A 15078-nucleotide genomic window follows, 5' to 3' on the forward strand; every position below is an offset into this window, starting at 1 on the left:
TGTCTTTAGCAAATAGTGCTAAAAAACTGGGTATCCACCTACAGAAAGATGAACCTGGAACCCTATCTCATTAACAAAAATCAACTCGAAGTGGATCAAAAATCTAAACCTAAGACCTCAAATGATAAAACTACTGGTGGAAAACCCTGGGAAACTTTGGGAGACAATGAGGTACGCAAAGACTATTTAAATAAGACCCCCAAAGCACAGACAATAATCCCAACAATAGACAAGTGGGATTACATCAGATTAAGAAGTTTCTGCATGGCAAAAGGCACAGTAATTAGTGTGAATTGACAATCCTCAGAATGGGAGAGTATTTTTGTAAACTATGTCTCAGATAAGAGACTGATAACCAGAGTACACAGAAACTCAAGAGGCTTACCACGCCCCCCCAAAATCAACCCAACTAAAAGATGAGAAAATGAGCTAAACATACAATTTTCTAAGGAAGACATACAAACAGCCAAAAAACATATGAAAAATCCTCAACATCTCTCATCATAAGGGAGATGGAGATGAAAACCCCAATGAGATACCATCCAACCCCAGTCAGAATGGATAAGATTAAAAAATAAATAAATAAATAAGGCACTGGATCCCACATGGCCGACTCTGCACTTCTGGTGGGGCTGTGATGAAAGGGGAACTCACCTAAACTGTTGGTGAGAGTGTAAATTGGTCCAGCCTCTGTGGAGGTTTCTTAAAGATCTACAAATAGAACTACCATACCTAGCAATTCCACTCCTGGGTATCTACCCAAAGGACAGGAGAACACTCAGTTGGAAAAGCGCTTCCACATCTATATTTACTGCAGGATTATTCACAATTACTAAGACATGGAACCAATCGATAGGTCCATGAACAGATGAATGATTGAAAAAATGTGGCACATATACACTATGGAATACTACTGAACCATAAAAAACATTTGATAGAATATGGAAGATTTATTTCTAAGTGAAGCAAGCCAGGCTACAAAACAGAGACACTGTATATCTCCACTTAATATATACCTTCTGTCTGGACTCTATGGAGGAAACTAAAAGCTTAGAGGATAAAGAAGCAGAGAAAATGGTTATGGATACTAGAGACAGTGTGCAAAGAGGGTAGGAGAAGGAGAGTGTGAGGAAAGAAATTAAGGAGAAAAATAAAAAGGCAAGACGTTTATGGGACACAGAAATGGATTATTATCTGTTGATGATATTGTGTACAGTCTACTCAATTGGACTGGTATGAAATATATTCATGTTGGGTACATTCACTTTACAAGCTAGGTAATGTATAGTTATTGAATGTATAAAATAAATTAAAATTTTAAAAGCATTTTAAGAAACAAAAATGGAAAGTTATTTGTTGAAGATAACATGCATAGTAAAATCTTTGATTGAGCCAATATATAGTGTATTCTGGATGAGAAAACTCATTTTGTATGCTGCAATGATATACAGTAAGTGAATGTAAAATTTAAAAATTTAAAATAAAATTTAAAATTTTTTAAAAAGAAAAGAAAAACTTTTAATCAAGAATACTATACCTGACAAGATTATCCTTCAAACAAAAGAGCAGATAAAATTATTTTCAGATAAATGAAAACTGAAAAAATTCACTAACACTACACCAATTCGTTAAGAAGTACTGAAGGGAGTACTAAAGAGAGAAAAACAGAAATAAGAGAACAAAAACCACCAATGAAATGGCTCAAAAATGACAGGGACAATTCCCTCATCATTGATAATAATTTTGACTGGGCTGAATGGATTTAAAAAAAACAGGAGCTCACTACATGTTGCTTACAAGAAATGCACCTCACTGATAAAGACATACATAGGTTGAAAAGTAAAGGGTCGGAAAGTTTCCATGCAAATGGAAACTAAAAAAAAAAGGCCGGAGTCGAGATAGTAATATCAGACAAAATAGACTTCAATATAAAAGCTGTAAGAAGAGACAAAGAAAGACATTATATAGTACTAAAAGGGCTAGTTCACCAAGAAGATATAACACTTATAAAGATCTACACACCCAACACTGGAATAACTGAAAATATGAGAGAGAGACTGTTAGATCTAAAGGGAGAGAGAGACAGCAACACAATAACCGTTGGAGATCTTAATATCCCACTATCACCTCTGGACAGATCATCTAGGAAAAAAACAGATATAAGATCTACATAATATCATAAATCAAATGGACTTGACAGACACCTATAAAACACTTCACCTAACAACCACAAAATAGACATTTTTCTCACTCCTACAAGCAACATTTTGGATGATCATACAATAAGGCACCAAACAACCCTTTATAAATTCAAATGTATACAAACAGTATCTGGCATCTTTTTTGACCACAGTGGAATAAAACTTGAAATAATCTACAGAAAGAACCCTCGAAAATACACAAACACATGGAAACTGAACAACCTATTCCTGAATGACTTCACGACCACTTAAGAAATTAAGTTTGAAATCAAAAGATTCATTGAAATCAACAATAATAAACAAATGGTTTTTCATGACCTATAGGACACAACAAGAGCAGTCGTAAGAGCAAAGTTCATAGTAATTACTGCTCACAAGAAAAAAACACAGAAAAGTGGCAAATAAACAAACTAATGGCACATCTCAGGGAACTCAAAAACATTCAAAATAATAGCAGGACAAAAAAAATAATAATAAAGATTTGAGCATAAATAAAAGACAGAAAAAAAAACTGTACAAAAAATAAATAAAACCAAAAGCTGGTTCTTTGAGAAAATAAACAAAATTGACACACTTTAACTTGATTAATGAAGAATAGAGAAAGAAACCAGATAAATCAGCAATGAAATAGGCATATTACAACAGACATAATAGAAATACCAAACACCATCAGAGAATACTATGAGTGCTTATATGTCAACAAACAAGAAAACCTAGATGGGATGGAGAAATTTCTAGACATATATAACTTATCAAGATTGAGTCAGGAAGAAATAAAAAACCTGAATAGACCAATGAAATTGAATCCTTAATAAATATTCTCGCAACAAAGAAAAGCCCAGGTCCCAATGGCTTCATTTATGAATTCTACAATACTTTTAATGAAGAACTAATTATTTCTAAAGGTCCAGAAGGAAGGCACCGTCCCATATTCATTTTATGAAGCCTCTATCATACTGATCCCCAAAGCTGACAAGAACAAAATGAAAAAAGAAAACTACAGGCCTATATTCCTCATGAATACAGATGCAAAATTTCTCAAGATATTAGAAAAACATCCAACAATGCATTAAAAAGAATATACATCATGACCAGGTATGCTTTATTTCAGGGAAACAAGGGTGGTTCAACATATAGAAAGCAATAAAAGTAATACATCACATTAATATAAAGATAAAAACCATATGATCATATCAATTGATGTGGAAAAAGCTTTTGATTAAAATTAGAAAATTCCTTCATATTAAGGGTATCAGCAAAATTGTCACAGAAGGAACATTCCTTAACACAATAAAAGCCACATATGACAAACCCATAGCTAATATCATACTGAATGGGGAAAAGATGGGGAAAAGCTCTTCCCCTAAAACAGGATCGAGACTAGGCTGCCCACTCTCCCCCACCCCTTTTCAACATAGTTCTGGAAGTCCTAGTCAATGCAATCAGAAAAGAGCCAAGTAAACAGCATTCAAACAGGAAAAGAAGTGAAATTATCTCTGTTTTCAGATGATATGATTATATACATAGAAAATTATTTTTAAATCTACAAAAATACTCCTGGAAGTGATAAATGAATACAGTAAAGTGGCTGGATACAAAATCAACATACAAAAGTCTATAGCATTTTTCTACACTAACAATAAACAAACTGAAATGGCATTGAAGAAAGTAATCCCATTTACAAAAGCCACATACATGCACAAAAATAAGATACCTAGGCATAAACCTAACCAAAGAAGTTAAAGACCTCTGGCAAGGAAAACTATGGAAAACTGAAAAAATAAACTGAAAATGATACAAAAAGGTACAAATACATCCCTTGTTCCTGGATTGGAAAGTTAATATAATCAAAATGTTAATCCTTCTCAAATTAATCTACAAATTCAATGCAATTCTGATCAAACTACCAGAGATTTTCATCACATAAACAGGAAAAAAAAATGATCTAGAATCATAAAAGGTCCCATACTGTCAATACTGTGCAACAAAAATAAAGTAGGAGATATCTCTCTTCTTGACCTCAAAATATATTACAAAGATGTGATTATCAAAACAGCATGGTACTGGCACAAAAACAGGCAGGTAGACCAGTGAAACAGAACTGAAAACCCAGTAACAACCCTGTAACACACAGTCAACTGATTTTCAACAAAGGGCACAGGACAACCTAGTGGGGGAAAAATGTCTTCAGCAAATGGTGCTAGAAAAACTGAGTATCTACCTACAGAAAATTTAAAGTGGACACCTCTCTCTCACCATTAACAAAAATGACTCAAAATGATCATGGATCTAGACATAAAACCTTAAAATATAAAACTACTGCTGGAAAACACAGAGAAAACACTTGAAGAGATCATAGTAGACAAAGAATTTTTAAGTAAGGCTCCCAAAGCACAGGCAACAATTCAAAAAAAAAAAAGGACAAGGGAGATAGATAACATCAGGCTAAAAATCTTATGCACAGCAATAGAAACAATAATTGGACTGAGAAGACAACTCTCAGGATGAGAGAATATATTTGCAAGTAATGCCTCAGATAATGCCTCGAGAAGATGACCTGTGGGGGAGGGAAACTAATAATCAATCCCATCAAAAGACAGGCAAATGAGTTGAAGAGAAAAACTCTCCAAGACATAGAAATGGCCAAAAAGCATATGAAAAAATGCTCAATATCTCTTATCATAAGGGAAATACAACATAAAAACACAATGAGATACCACTTAACCCCAGTCAGAATGGGTAAGATAAAAAAAAAAAAAAGAAAGAAAGATTAAATGCTGGCAAGGCTGTGACAAAAAGAAAAACCTCCTATGCAGCTGGTGGGAAATTAAATTAGTTCAACCCCTCTGGAGAACAATATGGAGGTTCCTTAGAAATCTACAAATAGAAGAAGTACCATTCAACCCAGTAATTCCACTCTAAGGTATCTACCCAGACGACAGGAAAACCCTCAGTAGGAAAAACTTGCACATCTGCGTTTATTGCAGCATTATTCACAATTGCTAGAACATAAAATCAACCCAAATGTATAAGAACAGATGGCGGGCTGAAAAAATGTGGCACATGTACTCTATGGAATATCAATCAGCCATTAAAAACAAAACAAAACTCTGACATCTGATACAAAGTAGGTGAATATGGAAGATTTAATGTTAACCAAAGCAAGTCAGACTATGAAAGACAGGCATTGTATGTCCCCATTTAATACATACCAAACGCCTACACTCTACAGCCGAAAATGAAAAATTGGAAGATATAATAACAGGGAGGACGACTGTAGATTCTAGAGACAGTATAGAAGAAGGTGGGTCATGGGGAGGTTAGGTATTGGAGGGTGGATAATGGGGGATGGGTAATGGGGAGTGGATGGGAGGGGATCAGGGAAAATACAAATAAAACATTTAATAGACACACAAATGAAAAGTTATCTGTTGACGATAATGTAGATGGTAATGTCTTTGACTTGACTAATATGCACTGTACTTATGCTGGGAAAACCCATGTTGTACACTGTAAAGATGTACAGTGATTAAATGTAAATAAAATAAAAAATAATAATTCAAACAAAAAACAAATATCTTCTTCCATTCCCAGACTTCTTTGCATGTTATAGTTAAGGTGAAATGAAATGTAACAGTATTATGTATTCTAGGTTTTATTTTGTCTTGTTTTGAAAATCAAAACCTATTACTCTAAATATTTTACTTCTGTAGAGCTCTAATCTATCAAGATGATGATGATGTAAGGGAGGGATTTAATCTTATTTTTGTTTCCCACATAGAACACTTTTAATAAAACCATACTCTATTGTTTTACATATCTTTATTGTTCAATATTTGAGATTCATCTTTTTTTAACTACTCCTAAAATAATAATTATTGTTATATACAATCACTGTATTAGAATTGCCACCATTTGTACTGATTTGTTAACCACTGCTTCTTGAATTTCACCTTCTTTTTATGTATGATTCATTTCTTCATCGTACGTACTCTCTAGCAGTTCTTTTGATGAAGATGTGATATTGGCAGACTCCCTCAGTCTCTTCTAAAAATAAATTTATTTTCTTCCCATTCCTAAATGATAACTTACCTCGGCAGAGAAATCTAAGCAGGCAGCTTTTTCCTCCCAGCATTTTGAAGATACATTGCACTGTCCTCTGGTTTCTCTCCATTGCCCTGGATTAGTCTACAATTAGGCCACTTGTACTTCCTTTAGAAATTTTGTCCTGTTTGTCTTTATCTTTGATTTTACAATTTCCCTTTAATGTGACAAAATATTGATTTATTTTTTATTTATCCTCTGAGTTTTATTATGCTTCCTGAGTCTGAGGATTAATTTGCTCCTTCTAGGAACTCTTCAGCCATTATCACCTACACTATTACCTCTTCCATTCTTTGACAGTCTGTAACCCTAAACAGATTAATTTCAGACACTCTCAACCTATTTTTTGAGTTTCTTAAACATGCCATAATACTTGCCATTTCTTTATCTTTTAATGTGTTACGCTCTGTGTAGTTTCCTCAAAATTCTCCTCCAGGTTACTTACTATCTGTAGGAATTACATTTGGTGAGTACTCAGGTCATTTTCCTCTAAAGAAGTTTGGATTTCTTTCTGTTGGCTATACTGGCTGTTTCTCTGCTCCAGTAATATTAATTCTAACTTTAAACCCACATGAGGTAATGTGGAACCATATTTATACATCTTCAGAAGAGTCTTCTCTTCCATTCAGAGCCCAGGCAGAGATCTTCAGGTTTTCTTGTCATCAACTTACCTTAGAGGCAGGATTTTTTTTTTCCTAGTCTGCCCTTTGATAAGGGTTTTGTCTTTAGGTTCTTAGCATCACAGTTTCAACTTCCCAAGGTCTTGTCAACTGTCCTCACATAAGCATAAAAATTCCAAGCCCCTAAAATTCTATGAATAATAACCCTAGTGCTCCCCCAACTAAACCAGCGCTTATACACTGTCCTAGGTTTTGGTTCCCTCTTCATTCCTGTCCCTGACAATTTACCCCAATTTCCTGTAAGCACCATGTGGTATTTTAAAGTACATTTAAAAGTTTCTTATGATATGTTACAGCATGCTGTGTGGCTACAATCAGACATCTAAACCATTTATTAATTTATGAGCATTCCATAATTTACTTTTGAACATTCTTTTTAAAAGTCATTTTCCCAACACACTATACTTCACTAACAAAGACTGACAGGTGCCTCTTCATCCATTCTTCAAGTTTTTCTTAGAAAGAGTACCCTGAACTTAAGCTAGGCACAACGGCACGTTAAAATAAAGGTTACATTTCTCAGGCTTTGCTGTAGTTAGATAGAGCCATTTACTAAGTTTTCACCAGTGAAACAGAAATTAAAAACAGACTTCTTGGAAAGTCAGGGGAAAAGGTGCCGACTAAACTCTACAAGGCTTAGGTAAGTAAAGGCAAAGCCATTGCTTTGACTCATGGTTCCTAACCTCGAGTCAACTACTCTCTATCCCACCCTGCTTTCACGTATTCCAACCTGCATTATCCATTATCATTTTGATCCCCAAGTTTGAACATGTTGTAAAGGGCAATCATTAGTAGAAATGGACACAGAGGTCACTGTAAAATGAGGCCATGAGGGAAAGAAAGAGGAAGGAAGATCTATATTTTCTCAAAAATACACTGAACTACATAAAAATCAACACTGTTTTGGACTAGGATGTAATGCTGTAAGTCAGTAGACACACAATGTTTCTATCAATTTTCCTAGGTTAGATATCCCTGATCTCTCTTTTCCCCCTTGCCTTGTTTTTTTAAAAACTTAAATTCCCTAGGAAGCTACTCTGCTCTCCTACAGTTAAGGAAACACTGCTATAGAAGATGAACTGAATTATATAGTACCATTTAAGAAAGCCACTCTCTCTGTAAATTCTAAGAGAATGGTTCCTGGATAAAACATATGAGCTAACTATGGAAGAGCCATGGTTCTCTCCATCGGCCTATGATCAAACGATGCATTCCTACTTTCTGAAAAACTTTTTAAAAATATACATCTAACATTCTTATAATCCCTCTCTGATTCACTTTTACATATTCTTTCAATTTTTACCACTCCACTGAAGATCAATATTCCACTGAATCCATGGTTTTAGCAATACTTCAAATTTTGCCAGGTAAGAGGTATGGGTATAAGACAAAATACACAAGATACTGCTCTTCTGTCCTTACTGGCAAATGGCAAGACCCTTGAGAAAAGTGACTCCCTTTTCTAAGAGTTTATAAAAAAAAAAGTTAAATGATTGCTACAATTCAGGATAAATTCTAGATTTAATTATCTGGATGTATATGTGTGCTATAGTTGACAGTTAATTATTTAATTCATAATGGCACCCAGTATTTTTAACCTTGGATCTATAAAATTTAGAACATTATATCAAAGAATGAAATACAGATCATTTTTTAAAAAAGATTTTTGCTATAGGGCGTGTATGCTCGCCAAAGAGACAAAGAGAAACAGAGAGACAGAAAGTGAGAAATCACCCCCATGGGGGCATGTTCATGCCATAATCCCTTCTCTTCCAGTCGCCTCTTGGGATCTGGGGCATGTATGCACACGGTCCCAGTGTGAGTTTCAAGCCACTCGAACCACATGGGTGGTCCAGCATCGTAACCATTACACCATCCACTGGTCCCTGAATACAGATTTTAACCTCTCCAAATAGGATGTCTTAACTTTGATTTGTTAAATCCATATTATAAAATATTTGAATCAAAACTTACCTGAATTTCATGATGATCAAATAATAACAGACAGTGCTGGCAGGTCAGGGGGACTATGTCAGACATAAGTGACAGCACATCTGTACAGTCTGGATCAAAAGGCTATTAAGTGTAGTTTTTACTACGATGACATAAACCTTTGATGTGACTCTACTTTGATAGGAGGTGGTCTGGAAGAGGCCATGTGACAATAAAGATTGAATCTGGGAAGGAAGTAAAATTCAAATCACATTGCTTTCCATTCACCATAAGCCACAGTCCAACAGCTGCCTATTATGGCCCTTAGCACTATATCATAAATTTGATGACAATATTACAGTATCTCAAAAGTTTTCTTAACCTCTGGGACCAGTAGTTAGCATAATGGCTATGTCGCTGGACTCCCACGTAGTCGACTGCGGTTCCTGTCCCGGACCCGGTGGCTTAACTCACCCCGGGCGCGTGTGGGTGCGTGCCTAAGATCCCGAGAGGAGAACGGAGGAAAAGGGATTGTGGTGTGGCCATCCCCCCTGGGAGGTGATTTCTGTCTCTCTGTCTCTCTTCCCGGGGAGAGCATATACAGTTTAGAAAAAAAAAAAAAAAAAGAAAGAAAAGAAAAGAAAACATCTCCAAAAAAAAAAGAAGAAAAAGTTTTCTTAACCTCCGGGAGACAACATATGTGTATAGGAAGTCACATTATACCCAAATACTCCTGAATTCCAATTCAAAATACAATTTAATGCTTGAATTTTTAAATTTTTTACTTAAAATTTTTTAAGAGGGATTACCGCTATAGGGTCTGTGTGCTCGCCAGAAAGCAGGAAATTACCCCAGGAGCGGAGGATGGTCACACTGCAATTCCTCCTCTTTCACTCTCCTCTCAGGATTGTGGGGGCACACACAAGTATCCAGTGTGAATTTAGGCTGCCAGGTTCAGGACTTGAACCATGGTTGACTATGTGGGAGTCCAGTAATGTAACCATTATGCCATCAGCTGGTCCCATGTTTGTAATTTTTAAGGTGGAGATTACATAGATCAAAGGGAGGGGGGTACGTACCTTCATTCAAACTGATTGTTATGTGTTATCTGAAAAGTTCCAAAAGAATTATACATCAAGTTTTATTCCCCCTAAGTTCAAGTTTGTGACAGTTTAATGTCCTGATTCCCAATGGGAATCTGAATAAAAGAACATCTATAAATGTGGTGAATATGGTTTCTTCCATAGACTCCTAGAAAAAGTTGTATTCATTTCTACAACTCTAGGTTTGGTGTAACCAAAAGGTGGAAATGCTTTTTCCTAACGTATCTGAATTTTACTCTATGATATAGACAGGGGAGAAAATCTACATTCAAACTGTTGTGTGTGAATCTAGAACAGGGCCAGGCCATGAGGATGTGTGTGAGTAGAACCTGGTGAACTTGTCACAAGGTGGTTCAAAAGAAAGACCTCCGGGTCAACAGTGTTCTTTTATACAGAATTACCTATCTTCCATTTCTTATTTTTGTGCCTCCCCTTACTCTATGAAAAGTTGAAACTTTTCTCCATTTACACATCCAGCAGATTCTTTAATACTCTGGGAAAAAGCAAGCATAACCATTCATCTCAATATGTGCTGCTTTGAAAAAAAAGCTGAAAGAATTATACAGTGAAAGAAACAATAACTCATGACTATTGGCAATTATTAGAGGAATATATGAAAAGATACAAAATTGGTCTAACTCATTTTCCACTCCAGAATACAACTAAATTGCTTGAAGCTTCATAAAATAGACCGTGTGTTCCGTATAATACAGAAAATCGTGGATAAAAGTATGTCAAGCAACCTAATAGATTTTTTAATTCCGGGCCTGAAACAAAAGGCAGTTCTTGAACAAAAATTTTTCCAGTAATAAAAATAATTCTTTAAGGTTAAAACTTTAAGGTTTTAAGCAGACTCTATTGACAACTCTTTATAGTACTATTTTTTAAAATATTATAAAAGGTCAAGGCCATAGTTTACCAAAAAATTTTGGCAAGTCAAGCTTGCGCAATTGAAATAAATATAGTGTCATGTGATTCAGTCTCCCAAAGCTTGGAATTTTGACCTCCACTGAAGTTTTCCCAATTCAAATGCTATAAATAACCACTTTAGCTGAACAAAATATTAAACTTTTAATTCTCATAGGAGGTGGTTGTGCCTTTTCAATGTTTATGTGCCATACAAATATGAGCATGGGCTTATTTTTTTCAATAAATATTTTTCGTGTCCGCAGAGCTATGCCCCACACCAGGCAATGAAGATATAAAGTGACCAACAGCAACACAGAGCCTCTCCTTAGAACTTGAACATAAGCAGAAAAGAGAAATGATTAACAAATAATTACAAAAAAACCTCATTATCTGAGAGTATAGGCTAGGCAGGGGGGATTTTAACAAATGTATGGAGTCAAAGAAGGCTTCTGGAGAAAGTTCAGAGCCAATATCTTTAAAACCAAAATCTTCAAAGCTACGCTAATATAACTTTCTGTAAATAACCTGCTGTACAATCTCATTAGTTAAATTATTCCCACAACATGTACAGGTTGATTTATATTCCAGACTTATGCTCAGCATTATACGGTTCTTAAAAGCAGCTTTATAAATCAAAAGTTCTTAGCTATAAACATCAAAAGGAATAATTTCTACTGCTTCAGGAAAACTAGGCATAATAAACGAAATATAGGTTTAAAGTAGTATTCTCAAAAATGGCAGACTGATCCCATGAATTTCTTTCAATCTTCTCTCCTGAAAACACAGAAACCATGGTAATTTTTTTTAAAAAAATGTAAATACACAAGGACTAAGAAAGAGAAAAGAAAGGAAACTAAAACATTCAAGAAAACTTGTCAAATTTCTATGAAAGTGAAAAGATGGAGGAGTGACAACCGACTTGGGGGAGCAGATGCAGTGCCTGGGGATTGAGGATCGAAGGAGAGTAAACAGTTCGCTGAACAGAGCCCCAGAAAGGATAAGGCCTGGGGAACAGAAGGAGTGATGGGTGCAGAGTAAGTGGTAGGGCTGAGAACAGGAGTGGAGAATAACACCGAGTATATCAAAGCACCCCCCCCCCAGTACACATGCTCTTACACAAATGTGTGTATACACATATACACGTTTTTCTAAATCTGAATCACTGCCTGCTCTAGTCTGAATGTGCTCTCCAAAATTCATGTGTTGGAAACAATCCCCAACACCGAAGTCTTGAGAGGAGGGATGTTTAAGAGTAAGAGGTTCAGTAGGGCAAAAGGGCCCTGACCTCAGGGATGGCTTACTGTCATGCTCATGGCAATGAGTCTGTTACAAAAGCTATCAACAGTTCAGTGTGCTCTTTCTCTCTCATGCTCTCTCTTCTCTCTTGCACACATGTGTTCTCTCTTGCCCCTCTGCCTTCAGCCATGGGATGACACAAGAAGGCCCTCAGCAGATGCAGGGCCCTTGACCTTGGGCTTCACAATTTCTGGAATTACAAGAAACAAACCTCTGTTCTTTATAAATTACCCAGTCTCAGGCTGTTACAGCAGCACAAAATGGACTAGATGATGACCCTCTCTCCTCTATTATTTGGAGAGACACAAGAGCAAATGAGCTATAAATTCAGACATGTGGATGCTACTCTAACGAAAAGCCCACATCACTAAGGAGAAGCCGTGCTCATGTGCAAAAGACCTCCTGAGTGGTTCTCCTACAGTCATAGGCAAAGACCACAACTACGTTAGGACAATCTCCAAAATGAAAGTGAAAGCTTAAATCAAACAAGAATAAAAAAGAAAGTAGAAAGAACAAAACAATGTATGAAGCAGAAGACTTGACAAGACTATAATTTATATCCTTATAGCAAAAAAAAAAAAGAGGAAACTACAGCAGCTATGAAACAAAATAGAATGCAGTAAGAACAGAGCATCATGAACCTCAGACTGCACAAAACAGTTATTTGATTTAAACTAAGATAGCTGAAACTGGATATTAAAGAGGGAATTGGAAGATAAAGTTGAGGCTATTTCCCATAAACAAACAGATTTTTAAAACTGAAATATAAGAAAGGTTAGAATTAGATCTAGCACAGGAACTGTCAAGAGATTTAACTTCAGACTGATAGCAATTCCAGACAAAGAAAATAGAAAAGATAGAGCTGAGGAAATTGTCAAAGAAATAATATAAGAAAATGCCACAGAACTTCTGGACATGAATTATCACACTGAAAGGGCCCTTAAGTACACAGCGCAATAAATGAAAAATTCCCACGCCACAGTTCTTTACCATCAAAATTTCAACCACCAGAGACAATGATAAGATCATTAAAGTTTCCATAAAGGGGGAAAAATTGTATACAAAAAGCATGACAATAAATGTAGGACTAGAGATTTGGGAAAGGTAAGCCAGAACTTTGGCATTATTTGACTTCTACAACTACACACAGGAATCTTCATAACAGTAAGCAATGATAATATAAACAAAAACAGGTAAGAAAATAAATGAGTAAAATAAATTAGATGATCACTATACCCCAAGGTACCATTGTGTTTCAAATATATTAACTCACTTAACTCTCTTAACTGCCTGAGACCCCTAGCCTCACTTGAGAGGTAAGGGAACAGGCACTGAGAGGTGAAGCACTTTGTCCAAAATGACACACTTGTAAGTGGTGGAGTCAGAGTTCTAGCTTTCTGAATGTAGTCTTTTAAAAACTGCAGGGACCAGTGGGTGATGTAATGGTTATGTCACTGGACTCCCACACAGTCAACTCCAGTTCAAGTCCTAGATCTGGAAGCTTAAACCTCACACCAGGCACATGTGCATGCATGTCCAAGATCCAGAGAGGAGTATGGAAGAGATGAGATTGCGGTGTGGCCATCCACCAATGATTTCTTGCTTTCTGTCTCTCCAATGACCACCTGAACTCTATAGCAAATAAAACCTTTCTAAAAATATAACAAAGAAAAAAAACTGCATGATTCTGTTTCTCAACTTTAAAATTAATTTTATAACGCAACAAAAGAAAATCCTATTTAAATATCTTGTTTGCTAATCTGTTTCCCTATCAATTATGGCTGATTCAAAATTCTGAATTCTTCAGATACAAGTTTAGCTACTCACCTTCCTAAGTTAGGAAAGTGTATATCTATGTGTATGTGTGTGTGAGATAAAAGTTGAAGATATATGCTCGTATTTTAAGTATTCACTGTGTAAAAGTACCTTAGATCGCGTGCTTGTGATCTGCTGTGGGAAGATATCCAAAGCAGATATCCTAACCTAAAGGCATGATCTCATCAAAAGAACAGATGCACTTCCATGCGATCACCAGTGTCTACTCAGACAAGGAACGAAAGCTGTATAAATTCCATCAGTTAGAAATGGCATAGCTGTCTCTTTTCTAAAATAGTTCATCTAAGCTTTCGGCTCTTCTAGTCTTACAAGGAAAACTTCCCTAGTCATTGCATCAACGTGACAAAATCACGCCCCTTTATTCACTGTTGCCCACGCTCTTCTTTACTGCGGATTCTCAACTACAAGAAACTTACACATGGTCATGCGATGCTCCTCGGAAGGGGTTAGTTCATTAACAGTTTCCCACCTTCCGCTTTCCTACCCGTTTTCCTCTTTAGTGTACCTACTAAGGGAGTTGCATCTGAGGGAGGTACTCTCTGCAGACTTTTTTTCCCACTCCCATACACGAACACAGTGGCTTTTGCGATCTCAGACACTGCTTCCAAATGCACCCGAGTGCACTGATCCTCCTGGGTTATTTGACGTCCTGCCCACCACATTCTGGGGGTTCCTCACCCCCATTTCGGGATCACCTTGGAGGCGCGGGGGGAACGTGGTTGACAGAGGGTAACCATAAGCAACCTCAAAGGTCTGGAGTCAATGACAGCATCGCGCACGTCTTCCCGACACCTGGGCGACCCGACTGCGGGCTCCCTGCCCTGGAAGGTTCCAGTCCAGCTGACCGCGGAGCTGCAGGCGCTCGTGTGGGGGTCACGGGGCCCACGGCCGGCGGCGCCGCTCCCCGCGCGCAGGTGGGACACCTGGCGGCCCGGCGGGGGTCACCTGCGGCCCCGCGCACGCCCCCGCGCACTCACCGTCTCCCTTGCCGGCGCCACCCGGACGGGCACGCGCCCC

The 15078-nt window shown here is 37.0% G+C and overlaps 1 protein-coding gene across 1 annotated transcript in view; it reads right to left on the minus strand.

Moving 5' to 3' along the window:
• The window catches only part of MICU3 (mitochondrial calcium uptake 3), a 111273-nt gene that overhangs the window by 93251 nt on the left and 2944 nt on the right, over positions 1 to 15078 (minus strand). The gene's annotated exons all lie outside the window — the stretch shown is intronic.

Source organism: Tupaia chinensis, unplaced genomic scaffold, assembly GCF_000334495.1.
Source record: "Tupaia chinensis unplaced genomic scaffold, TupChi_1.0 Scaffold000271_1, whole genome shotgun sequence".
In the NCBI taxonomy this organism is placed as follows: Eukaryota; Metazoa; Chordata; class Mammalia; order Scandentia; family Tupaiidae; genus Tupaia; species Tupaia belangeri.